This window comes from Columba livia, chromosome 4, assembly GCF_036013475.1.
Source record: "Columba livia isolate bColLiv1 breed racing homer chromosome 4, bColLiv1.pat.W.v2, whole genome shotgun sequence".
NCBI classification, from domain to species: domain Eukaryota; kingdom Metazoa; phylum Chordata; class Aves; order Columbiformes; family Columbidae; genus Columba; species Columba livia.
The window spans coordinates 74,738,873-74,762,221 of record NC_088605.1 but is presented as its reverse complement, the minus strand read 5'-3'; the positions used below and the strand labels follow the sequence as shown (position 1 = coordinate 74,762,221).

The window sequence follows — 23,349 nt, the reverse complement described above, 5'->3', positions numbered from 1 at the left end:
GTAGGATCATCACACTCATGATTCAGAACTAGTTTCCATAAAACATCTTATTTTCTCCGTAATGTGCCAGTATCTCTCGAGGGCCATAAAACACCGTGCTGTGCTCTGTTCTCTTCAGTGCCTTCCAAACACTGAAGCAGAATACGATACTTTTCACATTCAACAGACCAAGAATTGAACTGATCAAGCAGATTAATTATTATTGTAAATTCTTCCAAGGTATTAGTAAATATCAACTATAGCTTGTATTTGCTCTTAATTTTAAAACTTTAATTTTAAAAAAAGGGGGGAAAAATGCTACTCTAAGTCCAGATGACAAAAAATACAGAAAGAACAAAAATTATTCTTCTTCCATTGGACTACCTGAAAAATCCTCAAAGAAATTCTATGGTAGTTGTGACTTAATAGAAAGAAATTTTCACATTCATGCTAGAAACCCTAAAGTGTACTTGGAGCACCAAAGTGAGAGAAGAAGAAAAATAACAGAAAAGAAAAAAAAGAGGCAACTGCAGAGGATTTGAAAGGATATAATCTAGTCAAAATACAGTATCCAGTGTACCACCATGGAGTGAGAAACTCCTCAGGATCTTTTAATGATGTAAAAAGTTTTGCTTGCTTATAAAGTTAATTGAAAAGAGCTGCATCTGCTGAGGCAAAAACCAGCACCATGGGCTCCAGCTCTCAACCCACACATACTAAAGCCTTGCCTAAAACATGCTTTATACTCACTGTGTCTTGTTCATACATACAACTGTGGCTTGCATGTATTTCCCCCTGCAGAGTTTAAGCTGGTGGGGGGAAGGCACAGCGACACAACATGCCTGTTCGGCAAAGAAAATGAAACCTTGATTTACCATCTGAAGGGCGCCAAGGTCATTTAGCTGCTGAGTGCCTTGCCGTATTTCTTATCCTGGAAGAGCTCTCTAGGTTAATGGGTAAAGACCAGTCCACCCTAAATGTCGACTCAAGTCAGGAAGCGTTTACTCAGTTCTGTCACTGGGGAACAGCAAGATTGTTGTGGATCATCACACACTGTGATTCCTATCGATATTTTGGCTGCATCTGCCATACACTTAGGAAAATATCTCAAGGCTGTTCTCCTGCCACCACCACATATATGCCACCAACTCTCACATGCTTTTTTGTCACTTTATCCACAAAAGGCAAACAGCAAGCAAATGGGCAATAGCATACTTAATCTCTTTCATGGTAATTTTTTTTAACCTGTTTTTTTTGTGTGATATGTTTCCTGTGCTGCTCCATTCTGAACTTCCAAATGCAGCCACCACAGCAAGAGGGGAGACTCGTTGACAGGCAGCACACCAACAGCTTGCTTTGAGTATTGCCAGTCAGGATGGTTTTCTGGAAAGAAAAAGAAAGCAAAAGTAGCTGAGATATTTAAATTTTACAACAACTTTAATAATAATAATAATAAATATCAATTTTAAAATACCTGAGATATTTAAATTTTACAGAAATTCTTCATGGCAGTTTCTAATATTTTATATAATGATATCAGCTCTAAATAAAAAAAAAAAAAAAAAAAAAAAAGGATGATCATACAAGTTCCTTAAGTCTTAGCACAGATTTTAAGACAAAATACTTTCTCTTCCAACAATGCAACATCAGATCCCATTATCAACACCAATAAATAGAAGCTGCTGTACTAAGAAATGTGTGTGTTGCTTCTTCGTTGTGATGTTAAGTCTCTACAATCAAGTCAGGTATGCTCAGCACTTCAAAGAAACATGTTTCAGTTTAGTGAAGCAGGAAAAACCCAGAATGAATTATTCCAACCCCATGGCTGATTAGAATATGTTTCACCCTAAGAGCTACAGATACCCAATAGACTATGATGCCTGTGCTATGCTGGGTGTTGTTTAGTTACCTTTCTAAATAGAGCACTTATCTTCATACAGCTTTCTTTTTTTTTTTTTTTTTTTTTTTTTAGAGACAAAAGATAAACGTTTTACATCAATTCCCTACTTTCAAATATGTTTCAAAACATGTTTCCATGACTGCAGAGCTTTATTCCAATTCTGAGTGTGCTGGTTAAACGAAAGGAATTCATGAATCACTTTGCACTATGAATTTTGCAGAGCTGAGATTGCTGAGAATTACTTTGTATTAGGAAGAGCTCTAGTAGCTAAGCACTGGCTCTATTAGGTTGTGATAAAAAGGAGTTATCAATGACTACAGTGAATTTAAGACACTTTATTGCTGAGCATTACAATAATTTATTGCAGAGTGCTTTTTAATTGATTGTCAGCTTTCAGTGTTTTGCTAATACCTGCAGTTTACATTTATTCAGCACCAACATAAAACCTGTTTTACATTTGTGCTCAAAATTATTAGTCAGAATTAACAGCTGAAATTGCCCATTTTCAAAAGTTCTTATTTATTAAAGGTTTCATTTTTTCTTGGTTCTATCCCACTGGTCAAATATCGACATGAAAAGATACAGAGTAATCATTTATGTATTACCTGTAACTACTTACCATCTATTTTGTGAGTGTGTCTCATTCCAGAAGGCTGTGAGCTTTTCTCATGGTTAGATGGTTCACCTTTTTTGTCTTATTTTCAGTTGTTCCTCATAATACCTCCAGCACCTCTAAAGACTGGCACCAACAACAATAAAGATGGAGAAAACTTATTAAGCTACATTACTAGATCATCCTCTCAGTGTATTCTATGAAAAATATTTGCTATTATTTTTTCCAGTTGCTATCTATTTAGAAGAAATACTGTAGAGGGTGTGAGTTATTGGATAGTGTTTTCAGTTTAAATATTTAGTACGTTTACTTTCATGTTCCTATCATACAGGGAAAAAAAATAGAGAAAAAAATAGTAGATTTCAGAGGTACAGCTTTTAGTATTCTTTGAATAAGAGATTCAGAGAAAATTCCTCACACATGAAATCCAGGACTTCCTTTAATTCAAAAATCAAAATGAGAAAGGGTAGGGTCAATGATACTTTATAGTAGTGTCTAAAATATAGGAGTTAGAGATAAACATCAAATAGCTTTGTCAGTCTGAGAATTCTCTTATTCCGGCAGCACCATTTTGAGATTTTTCCAGTTCTGGAAACACGAGATAACAAATCCTGAAAAGACAGTGCCTGGATTTCCAAATTACTGTGTTTTATTTTGTTTGTTTGCTTGTTTTTTAATTATTTAAATACCAATATTTGAGCAGCCACTATCCCGAGGATTGCACAAATGAAAAGCCATCTGAAGCCCAATTCCATTTTTGTATTGAACACAATGCCTTATTTTAAGTTTAGTATGTTGTAAAACACAAGGAAAACTATCTGGAAGTGGGGAGAAATGGCACGTCATTACTTGCATGTCACAATAGTGCGGGCTGTTCCTGTCATTTTCCACCATCATAATCCATCATTTCCCACTATTTCTAGTTTCTACTCTTTTTAAAAACATGATGAAAAAAATGAGTAACAGCAAGTAGCGATTCCACTGTTCTCCCCTTTGTCTGGCTTTACCCTGCTTGCCCAGTTTAGGAGGGCGATGCCCATAGTTCTCTTTGGAGGTATGTTTCCCTTCAGCAAGATTGTATGGGGTGTTTCAAAAAGATGAGCCATCTTTTTGAAACACTCTGTATTCATCAGTAGGGATGAACCTGTTTTTAATAGCAAGAATTCTTTGCCTGTATCAAGTAATGGTACTTGTAGATCTCACCTTCCAACCACACCACTATAGTCCCTGGTTGCTACAACAGCGAAGCTCCCTTGGTTGGGGGGTCTTCTTGGGGGTGTGAGGGAGCAGAGCACGTGAGGTTTTTTTGATTCACCAGGGATGTGGGGGATGCCATCATTTAGTAGAGTAAAATCTACTTTTGAATGTTCAGCATAATTCCAAGGAAAAGTGGGCAGCTGAATAAATCTCAGAAGTGCAGAATCAGATATGGAAAACCTGGTACCTCAGTCTGCTCTCCAAGATGTGAATCCTCACAGGGGCTCTAAGGTTGCTGGGGACCACCCTCCCATTTCAAAGGGAAGTGACAGAGGAAGCATTTCCTCTCCTTAAAGGCAGTACAGATATCAACCAAGCAAAGCAAGATGCAGGTTTTCTTGTCTTCTTTTATATTTTCTTTTATATATGACAGACAGACAGAAGTGTTATAAATTGGTAAGTAAATAAGGAAATATTTTCAATTAATTTTGGGGAAGAGAAGACATAATCAGTATCAATATATCCAAATGTTTTACGAAACAACAACCACTGAAACAAACAAACAAACAACTAGAAAACAGGTTTTCCACAGGAAGCTATTGAGGTAGAAGAATGCTGTATTTCAGTCCAAAGCAGCTTAAGAAACCTGTGTGCTGCATAACAGACACTACTAGGAAAAAGGTTTGTTGTTTTGGAAGCAAGTATTAAAGTCAACAATTTCTAACATGGAACCTCAGACAAAAATTAATATTGCATTTTCTCTGCATTACTGGTTGTATGTGATAGTTGAAAGTAAAGAATGAGTTTTCAGTTATTAAATCAGTTTTCTAAACATTCTTTGTTGTTACTTTAGCCTGTTTAAAATAAATCCTTCTTGAATTTCAGTTTATTTTGTCTGCTTTTCTAATAAATTAATAATGTAGCCGTCATAATCATAATGATTTCCACAGTGACGGAATACAACACTGATGGTTCATCACCCTATTTCTTAGAGAGAAAAGCCTGCCATCTGTATTTCATTCATGTGTAACTTTTCAGCTCCTCCAACACATATTCACAGAAAGAAAACACATATTTGAAAGCAAATGGAAAACAAACAAATGTTTTTCCCCATCCCTGCAACAATGATAATTTGTTTTAGCTAAAAACAAAGGATTGTGGTCTAGATTAATTTTAAAATGTATTTAACGAAACATCATTCCGAGTGCAAATATTAATGCACAGGTGGGGAATTGTGAGTACATTAAGTGTTTTTCTACCATATAGAATAAAGGCAGTCACTATCTAATCAGACAAACAAAACAACAGTGAGAATATTTTAATTAAAAGATTATATAGAGTGTGGAAAGCAACAGCTTTAAAGTGAATATACTTTTTAGGTTTAGAATCTAAAGTTAAAGCATTCTGGAAACTGTTGATATACAGGACTGGTAATCAAGACATTAGCAGCCATTGTCTGGACATTCATTACCTGAATTAAAATGTAATCTGCAAACACTGTAAGCCATCTTCCAGCTATCTGCTTGAAAAATATTATTCTACTTTATTTTTATTTCTGATTGTATACAACTAGTATATAATTACTGTGTACACACACAAACATTTTCTCCCCCTTGTTAACTTATTAACTCTCCTTTGTAGTTGCAAAGTCTGGCAATCAACTTTAAGTCTGAACACTGAACTCGAACTTCTAGTTATAGGTGAACTTAGTTCAGCAAAATTACCTCTTCATAGACTCTAAAAATGACAGATTTTCTATGACTTAAGGGGATTAATTCTTTTTATGGGCCTAAATGGCTGGACTCTGCTGTTGGTTAGATTATCAAGTGTTCTTGAGTATTACAGATAATTTTACGAGTCTTCTGTGTGCTACACAGTATACAGGGAGTTCATTAGCACTGGAAGAGAACATAAAAATGCATCCAGTTTACAGAAGGATAAATGTGTCTTCTGCAGCATGTTGTCACTGCACAAGTCAAAGATCTGGGATTTTATGGTTGGGCTGAGATAGAAAATAATAAGCATAGGATAAATTTTTGATGTGATTATCTACCTACACTCAGCATAAACAAAATAAATCAACCCAAAATAAAGCAATAGGTGAGGAAATAAAGAGCCTAGTAAACAAAAATGTTGCTAGATGCTTTGTATCTGTCCTTGTTGTAAGTAATAAAATCAAAATGGGATGGCTGAGAATAATTTTTAAACTAGGAAACGTAATTCAAAATCCTACTACATTTTGCAACCAGATATTTTAAAAACAGGACAAATATCCATGCCTTTATTTTGCAGAAGTCAGGTAATTATACTAATAAGGCAGAACAATTCTCTCTGTTGTTGCCCGTGTGGAATCAGTTTGGAATACAGAATCATAGAATACCAGGTTGGAAGGGACCGCAAGGATCATCTGGGCCACCTTTTTGTGGAGAAGCACAGTCTAGACAAGATGGGCCAGCACCCTCTCCAGCTGAATCTTAAAGCTGTCCAATGCTCAGGAATCCACCTCTTCCCCAGGAAGATTATTCCAATGGCTGATATAATTAAACTTAAAGACAACAAATGGTATTAACGCTGAGTATGACTGAGAAATGTGGGACAAACTGTTAGGAAACTAGGACAGGTTTATATGGGCGAGTAGTTATAGGTGCGCTCTCTGATTAAAGCCTCTAATGAGGTGTATTACATTGAGAAGTTCAGAGTGGATGGTGTTCACTTCCAATGGTATCTATAATTTTGGAATTTGGCCATAAACATTGAATTAATATAGGAAACAGTGAATAACAAATTACAATTGAAAATGACTGGTACAAATACCAAGAACATTTTCATTCAAGTGCTTTAATATTAATTAGAACCAGTATTTTAATGCATTTTTTAACTCTTAAGAGACTATATACAGGGAAGTGCTTTGTCTAACCTGAACTGACCTGAAATACCATAAGCTAAGTTGATATTAAAGACTATCAGTGAACTGTAAATCTACAATAAGAGATTTCTTTGGTCCTCCAGGTTTGCATTCTATGTTCTTGATAAAATGAGCCCAATGAAAAATCAGCCCATGAAAATGCAGAAATATGCAACCAGTAACCTCTCTGAAATAAAACCATAGTGTTTGCAGTCTTTGCAGACATAAATATATATATATATATATATATTTGACATTTTGATTGCGTTAAACATTTTCATCAGTGAAGGAGCAAGGGCTGCATTGTATTAATATTACTCCACTGCCTTTGCAGTTAAAACCAATCTGAATCTGACCTTCAGTACAGGTGGGTGTCTTCCTCATTAGCCTCCATATATAATATACAAATAGAAGGTTAAATTTGGGCCAATGTGTTTTCAAACTCAGCTGAGGTAATTTTTTTCTAACTGCTTTCCCCTTCTGTTCAATAAATGAACACCTATAAATACCACTGCATTATTTTAGGTAATATGCTTTATCTTGCAAATGGCACATCTCTTCGGGAAAATGGTTACCTGAAGACAGAAATATCTAATCAATATTGACCACACATATTGCAATTTTATTGCAAATTTGTGGGTTTGTACCTATATGAGGAAATAAATGATGTTCATTTCACAGCTGTTGGTTCTGAATTAGCAGATTCACTTTTCCCTCACTGACCACATACTGCTGCACTGCTGGAAGCGCTGAATCTTTTCCTGGGTATGTAAATATGCTTTTCAGTTACAACTCTCTGAAACTAGGTGTAGACAATCTTGTCTCTTAATGTCACAGAAGACAGGAAGGATTGGAGGGGTGGTTATAAAAATTCAAGGTAAGAGGAGGCAAAACTCTGCAGCAGCAACATGTTCACAGAACAAGAGCCAGAAAATAATCTTATATTCTCCTTCTGGGTACACACTTAACAGATTCTCTTGAGAAGACTAGGAAGTCTTCAGGCTTTAAAATGAAGAGCTGAAGAACATTAATTAAAAAAAAAAAAAAACGACAAAACAGAAACTCCACTCTCCTGACATGAACATCTGTTCTGGATTGAGTATTTAGAGGATTATGACCTGCAAGAGTGTAAACTGAAATCCAATTGAGCCATGCAAATTTCACAAGAAGGTACCTTGGAAAGCTGTTCCCCACACTCATTCATATCTTGCCTTTCTTCCTACATATACACAAGAATGAATGGTTCATAAGCACATCCATTTCCCAACTCACTTCAGCCATCCATTTCTTTCACGGTAAGTGTAAAATCCATCTTTTTCTATTGATGTTAATTCTTAGCATTATCATTTGGGAGAATATAGGCATCAGCTTTGCTTCTTTGCAAATATGTTGGAAGTGGATGAGCTCACACCTGCCATTTTGCTAGAGAACATATCCTATAGATAAGGTACAAGCAGATGCATTTCCTAACCCAGACTAGTTCTAAGTGCAAATCAGCCACTCAGAAATATGCGAAAATCCAGCACTTCAGAGGAACAGTTAGAACAGCAGAATGACTTCTTTGGAAAGTCCTGGCATGTACGTAGGTAGGGATCTGTTAACGGCAGTATCCCACAGAGCAAAACTTTTCTGTTTTACATTCAAAAAACACTGCACTTCCGAGACACTGAGTATGTTTCCAGCACACAAGCTACAGTTTTGGGGAGCCAAGAACTTCCAGTTTCTAAGAAGCCAGATAGAAACACATGTTTACTAGATTTTCATAAACAGACTTTGCCCTCTTCAGAACAAAAATCACCCCACTTTCAAAGATCAAGACCTACAAGAAGACAGGCAACTGCAGTTAGTTAGCTGGGTCCCCTGGTAGGAGCACTGGGCTTTTTACTGCTAGTAAATCTTCACACAACAGCATTCACAGGTAGCATTTCATCTCATGCCTAGTTAGCTAAAGGTCCACCTCTGAGAACCAGGACAGCATGTCTCAATTAGCCAAAATTTCAGCCATTCAGCAACATGACATCTCTACAGATGACAACAGTATTTTTTTAGGATCTTTCAAATGCCGCAGCTTGGGTTTTAACTTCAGGAGAGTCAGGGCCTAGGTACTGCATATCAGAAATGCTACCTGAAATTACATGAGTTCTTAAGGCTCAGAATGTCATTTTCACCAAGGCAAAGGTCCTCTGGGAAAAGGAAAGTTCTAATCTGGTCCAAAAATATGACAAAAATGAGCACAAGAAGGAAGAAGCATCATAAAGCTCACGACTTTGTGACTGAAGAGCTGTCTGGGTAGCCTTCCTGAAACTGTCTTCTCTAACATGCAGAACTAGAGTTATCACATTGAGTATTTAATGCTCTAGAGAAATAAGAGTATGGCATACACAGTATTACACATGATCATTTAATGGCCTGCAAAAAGCACTCTGCTACAATGTTAATATGGGATGTTTCTGAAATTGTTTCATCTGGCATTGCAGCTGTGCCACAGTTTCACAAAGAATACTGAGAACCTTCATGTTTTCCCCTTCCAGTATAAGCATAATGATATCCAGGGTTGTACCTCTATAAATTTACTAACTACCAGTTTTAAAATATGCAGGATTACAAAACAATTGTTGTTAACACTGTATTGTGAAAAGTTTCAGATGGTACGACATTTAAAGAGAAAAAGCACAAAACGAATGGGAGGACCATCTACAACAAGTACCATGAAAGAATGACAATGCTGGAAGGAAGAAACTGTCAGAAGATGTCAGGAACGTCTCCTAAGCTCACCTTGTACAGTGGCTGTACAACTGATTGTACTTTGTTTGCAAGATAAGAAGGTAGAGAAGTTACAATTTAAATGGTTGCATCCACATCCTGGCAAGCAGCCAGTCAAATTTTCTTTTCCTAAGAGCATTAAGCTTCTTATAAACTGCAGTTACAAATTCTGAGTAACAAGGAAACCAAAACCTTCAGTATTTATTACAACAGGAAGACAATCTCATTCCACTAGTAACCGCTGTAACCCTAACACAGCATGGTCTCAGGAACTACTTGGAGCAAATCGAGTAGGAAGAAAACGTGCAGCATAATCCCTGAACAAGCGCAAGTAACCAACGAACGAATGATGACCCACACTGCATGATTCACTTCCCAGCAGCATTCCCAGATAAATTAAGGATGTTGCAGCACAGTTAAGCCACATCTTGCCTTTTTTCCTCCATAAACAAGAAAATGAACAAGCTATTATTAAATAGGGAAAGCAATTAAAGTTGTAACACTTTCAAAAGATGCACTTTCCAGGAAATGCTTCCCATGTATATCAAGGAAAATGTTTTTAAAAATTCTTAACTAGTGAGAACCTGGTATTTTATGGTAACAATCCACCCCAGGAATCTGCCTCAAGAAGAAATTGGAATTGTAGCAAATGTTCCACTTTGAAAGAGAAACACCTCTAATTCCTAGAAACTGCAGCTCAAACTGTCGTCTCCCCATATTTAATCTCAAAATTCTTACATTCATGAAAAAATATGCTAGCCTTGAAGAGATCTCAGAGTGGACATAAGTGCACAGTATTTTAGTGTAAATAGCATCAAACAGTTTAAATGAAAGTCTTTAGTGGAATAGAACTTGGCTTGCTGTACTACTTGCAAATCGTTGAACAATTTCATTGACCATATCCAAGAATTAACACTATAGTAAAAAGCTAAGCAGTGAATACTCACTAACGGTTTCTTATAAGCCTATAAAATGTTAAAATTTATTTTACCCTCTAGTGCAACAAGCAGCACTAGAAGTCCATTTCTGTACTGACACTATCTTTCAGAAACTTGCTTTGTTTTTCCAACTGATGCCAAGCTACTAGATTAATTTTAATGCTTTAACTCATTAAACACATTAAACTAACAACAAAAACAAATAAAAGAAGCTATTTTTTCATCAGTAAATACAAACATTCAAAATTTTTCCTGTAATACTTTGCTATAAACCTATTATTCTAACAGTTATGTTTTAAATATTACATTTTAAAAAATCGTTACTCTACTTGCAATAAAGCTCATACTGCTTTACTACAAACATTCACTGCAAATAAGCACTCTCTGCAAAAAGCAACTTTCCACTTTCCTTGGAAAAACAAGATTTTTTGCTACCATCTCTCTACCATTTATGATTAAATCCAGCTATACAACACTACTCCAATGCACACAAAAGCTCTTAAGGCACACAAAAATCTACAAGGCTACATTCTCAAAGTCATGGTATTGCGAAATATTTATTCACACAGGGCTAAATGACTATGATGGATGCCCTCCTACTTGGATGCAAAATATTCCAAAAGATCCTTGCTCTGAGCATTAATACATGGTTCATGTTAATATACCATTAACATATATGAGTGAGGCACGGATCCCTTAGTTCAGAAAGGTGTAACTGCTCATGGATAAATCAAGTCCAGTCACAACTTTATCTTCTAGGACAGCAGTGAACATAAGCAAGTTACTGTTATTATCAGGCAAACAAACTTACTGTCAGTCAGGCACACAAATATGATCAAAAATAACCTACTTGAAAACAACCAATTTAATTTATATGTAAGTTGGATGAAGGCCAAGTGCATAGCAGAACAAAGCAGTGAAATATGTTTTCGGGTAGTTCTCTCTTGCTGCATTTTAAATAATAGTTATTTCCATGGAAGAACAGCTGATGTCTGCACAGCTCTGTGACTCACAATACTGAAACAGTCCCAGTAAAAAAGAGTAATTGCCTCTTGTACACAATTGTTCTCTGTATGCTTGTACCGTCTTTCAGTGTTCTGGGACAAAACAGTTGAAATGTTATAAAAAAACCCCTTTTGATAGTGGAAATTTTGAATAGGCAAAATGAATAGAGGCAGAGTGCATAGAATAGTACAACTCACAAACATTATTATGTAATCCTTTTACAATTTTTACTGAATAGACAGTACATGATGCATACAGTATGACAGTCAATTTAAGGGCTGAGTGAGCTGCAGAGATATGGATCTACAACCCATCAGAATGTGTTTTAAACGTAACAATAACTTTCCTCTTTCACACATTAACACTTTTATTTTCTGTTTGTATGTCACTCTTGCAGTTTTTAAACATTAGAAAAAATAGTCAAGTAACCTCTCCTTTTTGATGACAATAATGTAAACTTTTAAATCAGCACAGGCTACCAGGAGAGCAGTAGAAAAATGGTTATCATTTTTATTTGATTTTAAGAGTTAAGTTCTGTGCATTTTCTAAAGAATGAATTTTAGCAGTAGAACAAAATGTCTATTGTAACTCCAAGCAGTAGAAAAAAAAAGCTGCCTCTGGGAAAGAATTTATTAAACTTTTCCCCCTCCTAGACCCACACTGAACTCAGAATTAGACAGCATGCGTCCCACCCCCGGAAGACCATGATTTGCCTTTCAGTCAGATATTTCCTCCTGCTGGTAAACCTTAAGCTCTGTTCCCTAAAAAGGTTCAACTTGAGAATTGTTGCACTGCCATGGTTACAAGGTAAAATACGTGGTAAGCTCAGGGGGCCACCAAAGGAAATTGCTCGTCTGAGAAGAAAAGTGACCTCTCTATTTGGAATTATATATATATAAATATATATATATATATTTATATGACCTTTTGTACTTAAACATACTACGTATCTGAAACTTTTAACTGAGTATCTCATAAACATTATGACAATGACCTAATTCACCTGTAGTGCACCAAGTGCAGTCCAACTGTTTCTGACATATTAGTGATATTCGTGCTATCTACTAATGACATTGCAAGAATTTTTTCAGACATCAGTTCAGTTGAAGAGCTTACATTTTTCTCAAGAGGAACTATGTCTATTTGAATGTCTGACAGAAATCATACATTCCTTACAAGTCCTACAACTGCCTGCTGTTAACAGCATCCTGTAATATTGTCAGTGCCTCCAGCATAACAGAGGACTTCACAGCTAGAACTCTGAATGAAGCCCCCACCTGGATTTCCTTCACATGTGGGCACAAGGATGCAAAAGTATCTCTTGAATAGAAAATAAGGTGTACTTTCTAATGAGAGAACTGAACAAATTAGTTTTTCAGGGGTCCTATAAGCTCTGCACACCTGTATTGTATGATAACATATGTGCTGTATATGGCAGGATCTGGCCCGTAGTGTCATTTTTAAGAATATGCTACGGTTACCTGAGCAGGGATAGACAGAAGGGGCATGCAGTTATTACTGTAGACATCATCCATCCCCACTCTGACTGCATAGGTACAACACCAGGATTACTATCGACCAGAAGCTGAGACCAAAATCCTGTAGCTACAAAGGGGAATACTCAGAACAGCAAGCAATATCCTCAGTAATAAGAATTTATATGATTGAGTATCTGAAAGAGCAGACAGACAATCTTTACCCAATGCCTACAAAAGTAACAATCAGCAAACATCTACTAAAAGGGGAAATAAGACAGAAAGCTATTCCATGAGGAGATCACTTATGGCTCACACAGTTGCTCACTTGTCTGTGAACTTTCAACTTCACATAAGGGATCTAACATTTGTTATAGAAATTAGCAAGATTTTGTTACACATTATCCCAGTCAAAACCACCTTCTGTATATGGTACAGAACATCTAAGTGTTTTTCTCTTATACATGTATATGTACAGTCACAGAAAATTACTATAACATACTTAGTATAGAGCTTTCCTTCAGTCTTCAGGTAGTGTGCTGTACAGAGCAGTGACAGATATGCTTTGCTACTCTTGGATCCTTTTTCAATGCTCCTGCCCGGCACTTTTCTGCTCACACTCTGCGGTTACACTTATTCTCCTCCTCCATATCTCAAATTCCTTATGCTGTTTTCCAGAACAGTTCAGCATATCAGTCACATACTGTTTTTCTCAAGCATTTTCCTGCTTGTCTTTTTTTTCCCCCCCTCTCTTTTTTATATTCTCTTGCTTCTTTATTTAAAATATGAAGTGAACAGAACAAATGATTGGGACAAAATATGAGCCAAGACAAAACGCAGTAGTTTCAAACCCTACTGATAGCTACGAGACTTCATTAAAAGTGTCTATTTAATTATTGCAGCCTGGCAGAATTTGTAGGTATAAGATACAGAACATCAAAAAGGAACCCAGAACTGAAGAACATACACATTTATAATTTTAATTATTTTTGTTTTCTGACATATTTTCTCATATTTGGTGCAGAGTGGTTATAAGAAAGCAGAACAGATTCTAAGACACAATGGCAAATTTCTTATTGATTTAGGAAACAGCCTAATCAAGTTGTGCTGTATTATGCACTTTAAGAATTTTTTAAATGGTAGGAAATAATAATGAATTTGAATTGCCTTCCAAGAGTGCTTCCCTTCAATGGAAATTTGAACATCTATGGATATAACTGGAAAAACAAGCCTATTCTCCCTTGCCAACAAAAATTTTAAATGGTTACAAGAGTTTCAGATGAAAATTCATAAACTGATTAGTCAATACAGATTTTATCATTGACATTCCATCTAACATTCAAGAATATCAGAAAGAGTTTCAGAAGTTCATTATAGCTAAGCACAGTTTTATACACATTTTGATACTGATTTATGCAACATGTGAAGATTTCGTGCAGCTAAAAACAAGACAAGAAAAAGATGAAGCAAACAAACCAGATGGTTAGTCTTTATATTAGCTACATTTACATTATATGTGCAGCACTTCTTATCTTACCAAAAAATTTTAAAAGCATCCATATAGCAAACGTGATTTTAAAAGGTTATATTGGCATATCATCATTCTAGATGCTCAAAAAAAAATTCTTACAAGTATGGAAGTATTTTGGGTGATGAGTTAAAGCATTTTAACACATTGCAGTTAAACTTCTCATTTTTCATTCTCTCAGATTATACTTTAAAGCTACTGAAGTACTTTAAAGCACTTGTGCACAATGTATTACATTTATGACACTGCAGTACTTCCTATAATATTACACTACTTCTTTGAGTGGCATATATTTAATACCTAGATAGAATTCAAGCAAATGGAAGGACCTGTATTCTACATGTAGTATGTAGCTGGTGCCTCACCTGCCTTTCTCAAGTGGAAGGACTAAAGCAGTAAGCTACAATTAATTTTATTCATAATAAAAACTGCATACAAGAAATCATGATGTCTCGACCGATTCCAAAAGCCTATTTAACAAAATGCGTATTTTTGAAGACTCAGAGGTACTGTAATGTCTGCGCTATTATTTAAGAACCATTAAGTACGATTGCAACAGTAGCTCTATTAAACATTTTATAGTCTTCTCAGTGTACGTTTATTTTCTGCATCAACTTTTGGTCTTTTACAATACTGTTCTAATAATTTAGCATCTAAGCAATGCCACACTTCAATAGATTGAAGTTAGTAGGACATTTTTCTGGAAAGGGGAAAAAAGAGTTTCTGGCAAAAAGCCGACCTCATCTACATGAATTATAAGTGGTTTAAAATAATTTGCTGTCTCTAGGTCCCTTTAACCTTGCAAGGAAATTTTAAAGTGTTTCAGAAGCAAATTTACATAAATGCAATAAAAGTTTCAAATCTTGGATTTGTACTTCCCAAAGTACCTTTTTGCCATTAACTTTTGGTTTTAATGGCAATAAGAAATGAAGCTTTTGTTCCAGCTATTTGAAATAACAGCATCTCTGTACAGTACTTTAGATTAAAATATTCGTTAGCTAAGTGAAGTCACAATATGAAGGTGATTCAAAAGCAACAGAAAGCAACTTGAAAATCACATTTCCAAGACTACAGCTGATTGTAAAGTTTAAATCTAGATTCTTAGCCTGTTATGTCTGTCTCAACTCTCTCCTGTTGAAATGGTCTTTGGTTACAATACAGATCTAAATCTTCCTAGAGTCTGAAGTTGTTCAGTTATGCCAGTCAATAGAAGTATTTTCTGTTGAAAACCAAAATCATTTTAGGCTGTATATTGTGTCGGGATATCTGACAGGAAAGAGGAAAAAAAGCCTAAGTACCTGTCCATCGATGTCTACACTGGTTCTGGTGGTAGGAAGTATTGAACAAAATTTATTTCCCACTGTGAAGAAATGCATTTCTGTACAAAGCTAAATGTTTTAATTTGACCTATCAGCCTGTTATGATGGTAAACTTCATCAAGGACAGAGTGGAAATAATGTGATAACGTTTGCTGAAGAAGGAATTATGACCAAAAACCAAAAAAATGGTTAAGCAAATAAACAATTTAAGGCAAGGGCAATGCAGTAGTAAGAGTAATCAGCATTTTTGGGAAAGCTACTGCACAGCACTTCCATCTGTGAAGATTGTTCTGTTTCTAGATGACAAAATGTTCTTGATTTGTGTTACAAGCTTAATTCATGTTACATGTTAAGTTCCTAAATACTGATAATTATGGCATTCATCTCACGTGTAAGATAATCCATATTAATGGCATGACAAACATTAATGCTCCACACATTTAAAAAAAAGATAGTCATTTTGTATTACTTAATAATCCTCCCAAGAAAGCATTTCAGTCACTTTATCCTTGCAAATCCAAAAGATTATTTAAGGCTTCTTGCTGTCATTTTAAAGCAAGTCCATTGTAGCTTCTAGCATGGCACTCAGTGTGTTCTTTAAAATTAATCCTATGAAATGGCATTTGTCTACGTGAGAAAGTTTAAGGGCATTAAAAATAGTTAAGAAAAACATAGGTCTTGATAACTTGGAAAAATGTTTGCTAGATCTTGAAGATTTTCCCACGATGCTCATAAGAGTAACACTCCTTTTTCTTAAGAAAAAAAGAAAAGTAAGACTAACTAAAACTACTCTGGATTCAAAGATGAAACTAGCAATTTTTTAAGAGGCATAACACTTAACACTATTATATTGTACACTTAATTGAAAACACACAGGAAAAAAAAAATCACAGGGTAGGTGTAACACATGGGAGAACTCACACTTGAACTTGTGGATCACGAAGCGTTCCGGTTTTGATGTTCCGTGGTTACCATTAAAGCCAATATGACAGCAGTTTGCTAAATATTGAATGGATGACTACCAAAGTATCTTGTGCTTTGCAACACACCTTTTAACCAAGTTCACTATATATCTTCCACAAACTTTTAATGTCCCAATTTTACTTCAGAAGTCTGGATATGACAAAGGTGCCTTTACAGAGAGCTTTATTGAGCATCTTAAAAACAAGAACAAAAATTTCCAGGGCATTAAAATACAATTTGTGTATCTTACTGGTCATTCTCATCTTTTGCAGACACCAGACAATCACAGAGTCTAATTGTGCAAGTAGAAGAGATAAAATGTCTGAATTGGTTTTATTTTCCCTTATATCCCCATCAAAATCAGGTAAGTGGGAGAGGACACTCTCTAGACAAGTTTCTGGATACAGTAAGGACTTTTCTTTTTTCTTAGGCTTCCTCAAAAGTTTGTCTCTTTTTTTTCTCAAACAACACTAATCACTCTAATAAAAGGTGCCTGTAAATCTGCCTATGCCCTCAGGCCAGCATGATTACAATAAAAATACCTGAAGAAGAAAGAAAATAAAACAAAGGCTGAAGAATTTCTTTTCCAGCTTTCAGCAACTAGATCCTTCCCCTTCTTTTCACTAATTAAAAGTTCTTATCTCAGCCTTCCTCTGCCTAATCTTCTCTTCTTTTTCCTTATTTCTATATCTCTCATCCCATTTAAACCAACCTGCTCTCTCATCACCTGCCCTATGCTGCTTTTTGTTTATTTTTCATTTCCAGTAATTCATCTTCCTTCCTTCCTGCCCTCCCTTCTGCAGTGAGATAAGATATATGGGAATATATAGAGCAAAATTCTGGTTTCATTGAAGTTGATAACACAGCTTGCACTGACACCAGCACAGCCAGGATTTTAGTTGTGTACTGATATTTGATAAGAGACTTCCAAATAGTTTTCCCTCCTTGTTTGAGATAAACATACATGGATTTTTAATAAAAAATAAGGTCAGGAAAGTTAAACTGCACGTCCCACTTGGGAAGATAAAAATGGTCTCATATCCACACATAATACGTAGATGTAGGGATCATGAGACACATTTCTGAATGTATTATCTTTTAGAAATGACATACCTCAAACCTTTTGCAGCTGTAACTCCTCCTGCCCTTCTCTGAACAGGACCACCTCTCTCCTTCCCATGTCCAGCCAGGTAACAGCAAACTATCCCTAATTCCAGGCTGCTGAAGTGGGTGATACATAGAAAGGTCATAACCCAAGAGCCATTAGAAAACTGTTTTCCCTGTACCTGTCTCACCACTCCACTGCCCCAGGTATTTTTAGTTGGTTTTTCTTCACTGTTTTAATGTTACCTATCAGCTACTTATAAATCTAGTTACTAAATGCCTTTTGTTACAAGTATATAAATCTAGTTCACATTAGAGTCCAATCTCCCTCATTAAAATTTAAGTCAAGATGTACTCCCCTCTCATCTTTTGAGATTCCTGCTGGTGAAACAGTGCAGTATTTGGGATTTCCTTTTTCAGTGCTAACAACTGAATACTTTTCACTATTCCATCATTCTGCCACCTTTCTTCTGGCAGTAATACCCTAGCAGGGATAGCAAGAAACTTATGTCCTTATAGATTGTTACTTTATTCAAACAGCTGTTACTCATGGACTAAATATAAAGTGGACGATAGGAAAAGACTTTGCGAAGCCATATATCAGGACGAAAGTTTTATAGCTTTAGTGTTGCTTACAAATCAATTCCCCTGAGTTGGGCTACCATTAGTAGCTTTTAAGATTGCTTAGAGCTGTGTCATTCACTGTCATTTTGACACATTAATGCATTAATGGTATGTGCGGGCTGACACAACTTCTCTCAAGTACTATTACAGTAATTACTAGGAGTCTTCAATATGACATGCAAAGTTAAGAAAGGTGACAAAAGAGTATGTAGATACTCAGACACTCTTAAAACATTCATTCAACATTGACAGTGCGTAATTAAGAAACTGCAAAAACATTGAGACAAGGATTGTCTGCTCTCCATACCATCAGAGGAAACAAGCATGAATGGAAAAGGCAATTATATGAAAATGATGGCTGACACTATGAAACAATTCTGTTTCAGTAAAAAGAGGTTAGGAAAATCAGAGTAAAAAGTACTAGGTTTGCTCAGTTTCGTTCTTTCACAGAGAAAAATGTTAAAATCTCATTTGTGTTTAGTGAAAAATACGCAAATTTTTGAAAGCATTTAGGAGGCAGCAGATGGTGGTAATGAATCCCGAGTTTGCGTTTAGAACCTTCGAAACTCAGAACAAAACACGTTTCTGGATTACTTCAATTATCACAAATGTCTCCTAAAGTAAATCAGTGAGAGTGTGGAACGTTATCTGGAAAACAGGTCTCTGCCATTACAAATCATTTTACTTTATTCTTTCTCAATCAGCTTTATTTTTCCTAAGCATTACTCTGAGTTACAAATTAAGAATGCTAAGCATTACTTCCACTTTTCATCTAAAAACACTCTCTCATCCCCCACACGTACTGTTTAACAAACTGGTTCAGTGCATCAAGTACCTTAATATCAAAATTCCTCAGCTGTTCTTCCTTCACTTGGAACTAGGAGCATCTTGACAACTTATTGTCTCATGGTCTGGTGACTCAAGTGCTACACAGGGGTAATTCCTCAGACAACACCTTCATGTTGCTGTGCAATGGCCAGCATTACTTCTAAAAGCTGTTCAATACATTTGAAGTTACTTGAGGGGGGTGATTTTTTTGCTTGTGTATAACTAAAGAAGTGGAGAGTGCTCTTAAGCTTTTCACAAGGCTTAACTTTGTTGTTGAAATGTGTCTTGAACACTTCCCTTCCTTTCTAAGACCCATCTGTAACACTCTACTGCTTCCTTCACATCCCAGTCCGCAACTGCTGGGTCAAGAAACAGCCGCCTTTAAACTCATATTTGATAATTGTAGTATGACCATTTTTGGCAGGTAAATGGTTAACTTCTTTAGGAAAACATGTTTTTCAAATCACCAAACCTAAAGCTAAATTGGTGTTTTGCAAGTACAAGAGCTGATTAAGGACATCAACACTTGGCTGTTAATTGTTTACAGCCATGAACTATTTCTATATTTAGTCCAAGACACATTTTAAATCACTGCAGTGTGTTTTATAATCTGAAATGAACAGCAAGAATACGGGTGATATTTTAAATGATTCATAAATATTTAAAAGTCTGCTGATTTTCAATCACATCTTTCTGCAATCTGTTTTTCATAAATACTGAATTTAGTGACAGGTTATTTTCAGTAAAACAGCACAGTTATCATTCTTCTAGCAAAACAGTTAAAATAGCACAGAAAATCTTTAAGACTAGGAAGTTCCTTAGTATGATTTATTACCTAAAAGGTACTAATGTATTTCAGAAGCATGCTAGAGCTGTATTTCTGTTGTTCCTGTTAAGAAATTCTAGCTCCCAGCTTGTCAGTTTGATATATGTTTCTTCATATGTCTCATGTTTTTCATTGTTGTCATAAGGACAAAGCAAATTTGACAGCAATATTTACTTCTGCCAAAGAAAGAATATTTGAACACTAGTTAGGAAGGAAAGCAACTACGAAAAGATTGCTTTAATAAATAGTATACTATTAAAACAAACAAACAAAAAAAATCCAAGAGGGCCTATTGGGGTGGATATAAATAAGTTTTGTCTTCTCTCTTTAAAGCATATAGAAATTTTAGCTTTAAATGTAAACTAATTCCACAGCCCAGTGTGTACCTGTTAGGAATAATCAGCAGCTTAGCTATATCAGCTATGACTTGATAGAACATTCAAACACTACATATTGATAATATAAATACGTACAACTATAAATACAGATGTTTTGTCAGCCATCCTCTTCTCCTACCAGAACTGGGTGCTTTTAAATAACCAGATATTTGAAGTAGAAGATGACACCCTGCAGTGGTTCTCCACCAGTGAAATGCTTTGTGCCTACAACCAGTACACCCAGTTCTTTGATCACATGGAAACTGGTTCTCATGTAATGCCCTAGAATGGTACAATATTGCCCACTGGTCCTTGCTGGCTGGACATGCTGCATATGCCAAGCACTCGGCCTCTGTGCAATGAACAACCTTTAATTCCATCAATAGTCCCATAACCAAAGCTGCTTTCAAATAATAATATTTTAATGTCATAAATATTCTCCACTTGCAGGCCTACCGCTTCCCAAAACTAAAGCAGCAAAGAACACAGGGTTAGAGATAATATTTCTGTAAGTCAATGGCAACTTAATAGGCATGTGCTCCTGAAAACAAATCAAAGCTCCTCTGGGAAGAAAATGTATTTTCAGGACAAATGAACAACCAACTGGCCAGAACAAAACACTTGGTTACCCCACATTAAGTTGCTTTCTTAAGAGACACACTTGAAGGAGAACTTAAAGTTACTTATTTACAACAAACTGTTTAGAAATCGTAACAACTTCCTTCTAGATACTAAATCAAGGATACAAAATTAACATAATGTATAGCTCAGTATAATACCTAAGAAGAATTGCCTGCTTTCTTAACATGAACCCTTTAATGTTAAGATTAAGGTTAGAGCAAATCCAACTGATAGGAGGAAAGATAACCATGAAGTGTCATGCTAACATGTTTTGATTTTATTTTTTTTTAATTAGAGAAGCAGACAAGAAAATGTATCAGAAATCTCGAGGTTGTATTGAAGTTCAGTTGAATTACTTTAAGAAAAGCCTTTGAATTTACAACACCAAAGTACATCAAAATGAACAGACGCATTGCTCACCTAGAAACACGCAAACATTGTGTTTGATTAGAAACGCTGAAAGCAACTCCACATCTCAGATGAGAATAAGCAAATATAGAGACAGAGATTAAAGATTTACATGTGCATTTTATACTGTAGATTATGATCAAAGGGTTCAATGTTAGGAAACAGATTACTGTAGTGGGCTTTTAAAAAGTAACACGTTGAGAAATAACAACAAACAACATTGCATAGACATAGATAACTTCAGAAACAACTGTAGACAAACTAATGTAAAAAGTGTTTATAGACTAATTAACTTGTCCTGCATGAATGAAAAACAGAGTTTCAACTCTACACATTTAAGATAGATTCAGATGTTTGACTTCTGGAGTCAGTATAACTGCCTTTGTCTAGATTTCTGTCTTTCAACAATAGCAATTTCTTTTTAACACAGTTTTAAGAGCTATATCATAAAGTGCTCCATCCTATAGCACATCATAAATCTTCACAGCAGCCAGGACATGGGTCAAGCTCTAGACTACTCACTCTGTGAAGGCTAAGACATATGAACCGCACACAGATAAACATGTTTTCTAATTTTCAAATTATATATTCTGACATCACAGAACATAAACCTTTGACATACAAATCCATTTATCAGGCACTAATCTGAAACTGGAGCAAAGGCAATAGAAAGAATGGTCCACACCATTTCTAATAATGCTTTGTTTCACAGGAATAAATCCCAAATCAGCACAAACTGTTGGGAAAGTCTAGGGCCACTAATAAAATATCCCCAGAAGAAAAGGGGGGAAGGAAAGTGTATACCACAGAGTTTCTTTGCCTGTATAAAGTAAACGCAAGAAACAAGGAATACATAGTCTCTCCAGAAGGCTTATTTGCAGAAGCAAACATTTATACAATGCCCAACGTACTACTCTCCTCTTTCATAAAGATTTCATAAGTATGCAACAAAATAAACAGAATGACTGAAGCAACAGCATGAGGGAAACCCAATAAATAGAGCTCATTTCATATGCAAAAACAATACTGAGGAAAGAGCAGTTACTGCACTTCTAATAACAAACAACAGACCATTCATAACAGAAACTTAAATAACTCTGAGTTTCAGGTGAGCAAACCACACCAGGAACTGGATTTTTTTCTTTTTGCTGCCTATATTTTAATTTCATTCTGAAAGTACAAAATGCAACAGCATCCTGGTCTTCCCCATAGTATTTTCTTGCGGCATATGAGCATTGCAGTGATATAGATTGACTGCAATGGTCCCCAAGGTTCCCCCCACCTTTCTCAGCCCACACACATCAGGGTGCTGGCAGCATCTTTGCAACAAAAAGGGTTCTTGGCACCAAACGCTAATGAGAGTAACTTTGAAAAGCTCTGTGCTGGATACAGTCTAAAGGTACAGTGAACAAAATTCATATATCTTTGTACCTTTCTGGCTGATCATTATGCTGAAATACAACTCAGCAGGAGCTGAGAATAAGGGAGTATTTGCCTCAGATTTTTGGCAAGACCAAAGCAGTTTGTGACTGTGGAAATCCAAATCATATACAGAGATTTTCTGCCATACTTCATCCCCTGCCTATTTTTCACCCCATACCTACAAGGAAAACAATTGTGTCTTACCTCTGTTCTCATATTTGATTCATTGTTGATGCCATGCAAATTTAATGTTCAGAACAGTAGCTACAACAACAGATAACTTTTCCATATTAAAAAATGAGGAAGGAGAGGTTACAAACTTGAGATTGATAAAAGAGTTTTGCCTTGTGATCTCTAAAAGTAGTTCAACAAATTGACTAACTATATGTTTAGAAAAAGTAAGTCCATGTAACATTTAAAAAAAATTACCTTCCAGGTTTTACCACCAAAGCCTCGATTCAACTTCACACAAATGAAATCTCTCTAAAAATGGCCAGAGAGAAAAAAAAAATGTGATTCATAGTAATTAACCTATGTCATGTGTGATTCCTTTG

At 35.8% G+C, this 23,349-nt stretch overlaps 1 long non-coding RNA gene across 1 annotated transcript in view; it reads right to left on the bottom strand.

Moving 5' to 3' along the window:
• Positions 1-882: 882 nt before the first annotated feature.
• The window catches only part of LOC135579482 (uncharacterized), a 39,510-nt gene continuing 17,043 nt past the window's right edge, over positions 883-23,349 (bottom strand). Inside the window, exons 2-3 of the long non-coding RNA XR_010472631.1 lie at positions 2,499-2,611; positions 883-1,362 (exon numbers count right to left, since the gene is read on the bottom strand). This is a non-coding gene — a long non-coding RNA (uncharacterized LOC135579482). The remainder of the gene's footprint in view (positions 1,363-2,498; positions 2,612-23,349) is intronic.